Genomic DNA, 7391 nt, shown 5'->3' on the forward strand with positions numbered 1-7391 from the left:
ATGCCATTCCAGTTACCATAACTAAACTTCTGCCCAGGGGGTGGGGTGGGGTGGGGGTGTCTAGATTTTGTTGAAGGGCCTACTGTGCAGGAAGCTTTCACAGTCTAGTCCACCTTTATGTAGAATAAGCCTGTTGTGCTGAAACTATTCTAATAAAGCCTGTCTCCTTGTGAGCAAACCCTGAGTCTGAAATACTTTATCACCCTGGCAACCCTGAAAGAACCTGAAACTCACAGCGAGAGTTTAGCAGAGAAAACAGCTAGGGTAAAGGACTTTATACTGTTAGTTTTACCCTACCCAGTGCCTGTTTACCCTACCCTGTGCCTGTTTGCATTCTCTTCCCTTCCTTATTGTTTTATTATGATTTTATTAGAATGTAAGCCTATGCGGCAGGGTCTTGCTATTTACTGTTTTACTCTGTACAGCACCATGTACATTGATGGTGCTATATAAATAAATAATAATAATAATAATAATAATAATAATAATAATTCTTTGGAAATTTTATTTTTAATGCCTTTCAATCACTCAGCTCCATTGACTAAATACCCTTAATTAATTGCAAGTTGCTTGTTTTACTTTAGTAGTAAACATGTCTGTTTAGTAGTAAACATGTCCATTAAACCTAAAGTGTCTTGAGTCTCACTCACTCCATGTCTAAAGCCTAAACCCCATGCTATTGGGAAGGGAAAGGTAAAAGAAGGAAGGTGGGAGTCTTAAGGATGCAAAAGATCCTTAAGGATTTGCTCAGGGGATTTAGGTCATAGGTGTAAAACTGACATATATAATTTCCTCTGTACCTGATGCACAATATTATGAATTCTGTTACATAAAGGTGGAAGGTGTCTTGGGATCAAGCAATCATTGGTGTTGTGTTCCCTGGTCCCTCAGGCAAGCACGCGTTCTGAAAAACTGATACAGGGCACTCACATCAGTAAAATGTATTTAAGGCAGGAAAACCCATGATAAAAGCTTAATGGTTACACATTTCAGAAATTCTTATAGCCGATGGCCAGGGCTATAGGCTCCAAAATCATTTCAAAAACAGTCAAAAGCTTATCGCTACAATAGCAACGTGGTTTCCCTGTTGCCATCTCCACAGTTCCCAAAAAACAGGATCCAAACCCGAACAAGGGAGGGGAAAAATTCCTGATAAGATTCTTCAGGAAATCACAGTAGGAAATAGATACAGAATACTGCACAGGACTTCTTTATTCCTGCATGCAGCTGCACACACCTTTCTTCAACTATCCAACTAGGTCAGAGTTTGCAAGCAAAAGCATCCCTTACCATCTAGCCATACACCCAGACAACATGTGATTTCAGTTAGAAAAATACTCTTTCTGGCAATGGAATTCTTCCTTCACTCTTTTAATTAAAAATCAGTACTTAAAAACAAGAAAATAAATTGCTGGACCCTGTTATGGGGAAAGGAAGAGCAAAAAGCCAGAGATCATACAGGGTTACATTCTGGAACATATTTCCCCCCCTTTTTATTGTGAATACCAACAAAACAGAACAGAAAATACATCATGAAAAAGTATTACCCCAGCTAATGAAAACCAACAAAAAATGTTGAATGGAGATATATTGGTGGAGGAGGGTGAACAAGCCATTAAACACTTGAAACACAATAAAGCTACCAGTTCAGATGGATTCGGAATCTCTCTCTCTATCTCTCTCTCTCATTAAAGATATATTGATTACTAGACTTGCCCAAATTTTTTCTAAGATTTGGCAGGGTGAGGGCCTCCCAGATACCTGGAAAATGTTTAAGATAATACCAAAACCTGGAAATGACAATATAAAGGTGGGGTCCTATCGCACAATTACACTACTTAGCGAGGATCAAAAAAATATTTTCATCTATTTTAGTTCAATGATTGAATATGGTGGTGGATGCCCTAATTCATGTGGATCAGACTGGATTTATTCCCCAAAGATATATACCAGACCTGATATGATGTGTCTTAAATATTACCCATGATACAACTAGAACAGTTCCACCCACTGTCATTAATTTCACTTGACATATTCAAGGCCTTTGACTGTCTGGAATGGCAGTATCTGTTAAGAGTCTTAAATTATTATCAGCTAGGAACCAAGGCCTTAGCTAGACCTAGTGGTCTAGCAGGATGGAGGGGTGAAGATCTCGTGATTTTTTCATTGCAAGATCTCCCGCTCAATTCACAAGCGGTGTGCAATGACCTCAGACAGAGAGGTGCCCACCATTTTTTTTCTTAAAGAGTCAGCAGTGCATGAGCACTACCTGTCCTTACTTCTCCCAGCTTCACAGCATTCTACGTGGTGATGCTACCATTAAACCGAAATATATAATCTCTAGCCTTGAAATTACTCGTACAATGGCCAAGGGATACATCTTTACCGAGAATACATCTGGTATGAGTGCCGTCTTCTCTCAAGATAGCAACAACATACAACTACAAACAGTAAATTCCAAAGATATATTCTCAGGTGAGTTCATGTATTCCTTCAACATTAGAAAGCTATCCCTTACAGACCTGCATGAAGTAATCCAACTATGGATAAAGCACTACTGCAATATTGCAATTCTTATGTGTAAGTTTAATACCAAGGATGATTAGGACTTACTGAAACTCAATGAGAAATGTAATGCTATTGAATATATGTAAAATATATCTTTTATCGTTTCACAGAAAATGATGACATTGGCGATGATGATCCAAACATTAGTATTGCCGAAACAGGTCAGGAACAAGCAACTGCTATAGAGGATCAAGGTTTGTTCTGAGCTTAATAATGAAGTTTTAATGCTTCTCTACTGCTTATATGTTTTAAATGCAATAACTGCTTCCCAAGGAGTGGGTGCAGTTCCAGTATTGCAATGTGATGCTTATTGTTGCTATTACTTCTTAATTTTGCAGAAGCTGCATCCACCAGCAGGACAACAGATTGTACACAGATTGTAAGTGCTTCTTTTATTTTTTTCTAATAAAAAAAATTCTAGAATAGGAGCTCATCTACACCAAGCAAGATATTCCACTATGGAAGTGGTATGAAGGCAGGAGCCACACTACCGCTTTATAGCAGTACTGAAGTGCACCGACAACGGTTGGGGCCCATTGACACAGACCATATACCACTTTCATAGTGCTATATCCTGCTTGGTATAGATGTGTCATGGGCCCCAACAATGGTCAGTGCACTTCAGTACCGGGATAAAGCATTACTGTAGATCCTGCAGTGCACTTCAATACCGCTCTAAAGCAGTAGTGTGTCTCCTGCCTTTTATTTACCACTTTCATACCGCTTTCATAGTGGAATATCCTGCTTGGTGTAGCTGAGCCCTAAGATTAGCTGTTTCTGCTGCATATACAGGCTATGATCTTAAATAAACCCATATTCGTTCCTGAGTGGTTTTACTGAGTCAAGTGACACCCATCTTTAAACTGTTTATTTGTTTTCCTTTTCCCCCATTGTAGAACTTTGCAGTTATCACGACTAAAATTCTGTATGATGTTTTAAAGCTTCATCCCACGTACTTGTTTCCCTCAAATTATCCCCTGCAGCGCTAAGCTGGTGTTGTTGTTGTTGTTGCTAAATCACACCCTGGACGGCAGCGTTCCTAAGATCGTTTGCAAAGGGTTTAAGGGGGAAATGTTAAAAAAAATCATAAAAAATCAATGGATGACCCAATCCAATTCAAATTTGGTATGCTTAAAGCTCTCCTTAATATCTATTACTGTGCCAATTTTGATGACTTTAGCTTTAAAGTTTACACAGATGTTAGCATTTGTTTAATTTTCTTTAAACATATCAAATCTTGCTCCTGCGCCCCCAGTGGCCACATGGAAAACAATAAATGTTTCTCTTGAAAACTACTAGCAAAATACCTTGATTCTTTTCCCTTTATAGCACAATTAAAGCAGGATGCATGGGAGTACTTCACAGTCAGAGCAGATTATAAACTGGAAAACTTCAGAGGACTTCACAATTAAAGCAGATTATAAGATGGAAAACTTCAGAGTCCTTTGCAAGCAATTTGCAGTGATTGCACAGTACAACCCTGGTGTGATGAAGCTCGTAGGCACAGCACTCCAAGCAACATTACATTTAAAATATTTTCTTTTTTCTGGGATTTCAGCTATCCCACCCAATATGGTTTCCTCTTCTGTGTTACAACAGAATATGTTTTTCTATATTAGCAGTCATTCATTCTCCCCTTTCTGTGTTAATAAGAGAAAACATAAGTTAGTAATGAAAACTCAGACGAACTCGTTATTTACTCTGCTTTTTCTTGAGTTTCAGACCCAGGCATTCCTAACCTGCAGGCAACATACCTGGCAATTATTAGGAACTGCAAAACATGGCATGCTGCAAACCAAACCCACCTTCTTTAATTTGAAGCTGCACGCTCTGGAACATATTAACACTTCTAAGTCAAGAACCACACAATACTACTTACATAAGCAAGAAACACACACAGTACTACTTACATAAGCAAGAACAAACAGCAGCAAGTACCAGCAGGATTATCAAAGTTATCTTTGTTTTAGATTTCACAACCTCATCAAACAAACTGAATAATAATTCATGCCTATTCAAGTAGATAAACTGTTCAGAAACATGATTCAGAATAATAGTTGAAAATGAAACCTCAATCACCTCATAAGTTTAAAAGCATCAAACAGTGAATCCATTTTCAATGGAGATGTTTGAGTTTTCACAATCCCAAAGGGTGACCATTTGAAAAGGAGGACAGGGCTCCTGTATCTTTAACAGTTGTATAGAAAAGGGAATTTCAGTAGGTGTCATTTGTATGCATGCAGGACCTGGTGAAACTCCCTCTTCATCACAGCAGTTAAAGCTGCAGGAGCCCTGCTCTCTTTTGTATCTGGTCAAGAGGGCAGGGCTCCTGCAGCTTTAACTGTTGTGATGAAGAGGGAATTTCACCAGTTGATGCATGCATACAAATGACACTTGCTGAAATTCCCTTTTCATTACAACTGGGTGACTTTGGGCCAGTCACAGGCACTCGGCCCAACCTACCTCACAGGATTGTTGTTGTGAGCATAAAATGGAGAGGAGGAAGAGGATTATGTATGTCACTTTGGGTTCCTTGGATGAAAAAAGGTGGGATATAAATGTAATAAATTAGGGTGACCACATGAAAAGGAGGACAGGGCTCCTGTATCTTTAACAGTTGTATTGAAAAGGGAATTCCAGCAGGTATCATTTGTATATATGGGGAACCTGGTGAAATTCCCCCTTCATCACAACAGTTAAAGCTGCAGGTGCCCTGCCCTCTTTTAAATCTGGTCACTCTAGTATAGCTCATGTGACCTCTGGGATGAGGTGTCTGACATCTCACGGAAGCCAGTGATGAAGTGTCTGATGTCTCTCGGAAGCCAGTGAATGGCAGCTGCCTACTGTTCCTACCCACTGCCTCCTGAACTGGCCCAGGGGTCAGCAAGACAGAGCAGTAGAAAACCACCACTTGCAGACTTCTGCACCTCTCCCAGAAGTCTCGTGAGACTTCCAGGATGAGGTTTCTTACATGTTGCAAGACATTAGACTTCCAAGAGGTGAGGAAGCCAGTGAGTGGTGGCTGCTTACTGCTCTCTCCCAGTGCCTCCTGAGCCAGTGTGTCTCTGGAAGCAAAGGGCAAGACAGGCTGTTCTGAAGATCATGCCAGGCAGTTAGGCAGGAGGAGAAGAAGTAGTGGCAGCTGCATGCCCATATTTTCACTTTGCTCAGGCTGGGCGCAACACATCTACCAGGCACAATGTGCTCCTCATGCTCCAGCTGCTCATGCTGCTCCCAAATGCTGCCAACAATTGGGAACATCTCTGCTGCTGTCTCCCATGCTGCCAATAACAGCAGCAACAACAACAACAGCCAGACAGGGCCTCCATCTGCTCGCCACCTGCCAGTAACTCCAGCTGGGGCTGCTGGACTTGCCTGCACTCAAGACCACCTTTTTAAAAATTTATTATTGCATTTATATCCCACCATCTTTCTTCCAAGGAACCCAAGGCAGCATACATAATCCTTGTCCTCTCCATTTCATCCTCACAACAACAACCACCCTGTGAGGTAGGTTGGGCTGAGAGTCTGTGATTGGCCCAAAGTCACCCATTGGGTATCCATGGCGGAATGGGGACTAGAACCCGGATCTCCCGACTCCCAGTCCAAAACTTTAGCCACTACACTACAGCATGCAGAGTACCATGATGTACCAGCCTGCCATATAGTTGTAAAAGATAGCTAAATACACAGGGATTCAAACACAGACTTTTAAGAACAAAGTAATCAAAGCCTTGGGCTTGAATGATGAAATCTTTGTTAATTTTTCTCCTGCATTTTCTCTCAAATTCTTTTTTATCCCCAATACGGAGAACTTGGTGAACTTTAGCAAATCCTTATAAGAACTGAACTGGGATGGTCTTGTCACCCACCCATTCCTATCCTATTTCATGCTCTGCCCCACCTTCTTGGGGAATGCCATAAACCTCTGTGGGTGGTGCAACAAAGCCTCACAGAGTTTCCTCCTATATGCTTTATCTCACAGCAAGCATATGCAATAATGGCATTATTCCAATAGCACATATGATTGGTTCCAAAACTCGCCAGCAGCTATGTTTATCAGCCTTGGCAGAGCTCAGCCCATAACTGCCTTGTGATGACAGCAGTTATCTGTGCCTTGCCCACTGCTGTGTCTCCACCCTGTGTTAAAGTTTCTTGTTTTTAGCCCCTGTAGGAGACATCAGCAGCAACGTTCTTCCTGGATGGTAGAAGATAACTGTGGCTGGTCACTAGGTGAGTAAGTGATATGCCTTCCTCTCCTCACCCAATCCACTAACTACCCTCTCCCTATTCCTGTCTCAATTTTCTAAACCTCTGCAAAAGGCTAATTTTCCAGATCTTACGCAAAAATGCATGTTGTTGTTGTTGTTTTAAAGAAGAGGCTCCAATGTTCAAGTCTCCCTGAACTTTTTCTTTCTGCTATCAAAGGGTGGAACCCACACGCCACAATTTTTTTAAAAAAATATATTATTATTTGCTGCACTTTTAAGTGCTAGAACTGTGGAAATAAAGGCACATTTCACAATTTCATAGGGTCTTGGAGATGTCCTAGTAGTAGTGAGGAAGTTTCTTTGGAAGGACTGGCACAAATGAAGCTCTTGTCCAATCCCCTCTGTCACTTAAGTCCTTATTGCTAACCCTTATCTGTCAACAAGGCAATAAATTACACTGTTCCAGCTGAAGCAAAAATGGAAGGTTGGTTTTTCAAACAATGCCTTAAGCCATCTAGCCATGGAGTTCAAAAAGACAGAAGCAATACAAAGAAACCACAAGCTAATAAAATCTGATGGCCCAACATCAAGTTCCTTCCTGCTCTCACGTGA

This window comes from Elgaria multicarinata, chromosome 11, assembly GCF_023053635.1.
Source record: "Elgaria multicarinata webbii isolate HBS135686 ecotype San Diego chromosome 11, rElgMul1.1.pri, whole genome shotgun sequence".
Classification (NCBI taxonomy): Eukaryota; Metazoa; Chordata; class Lepidosauria; order Squamata; family Anguidae; genus Elgaria; species Elgaria multicarinata.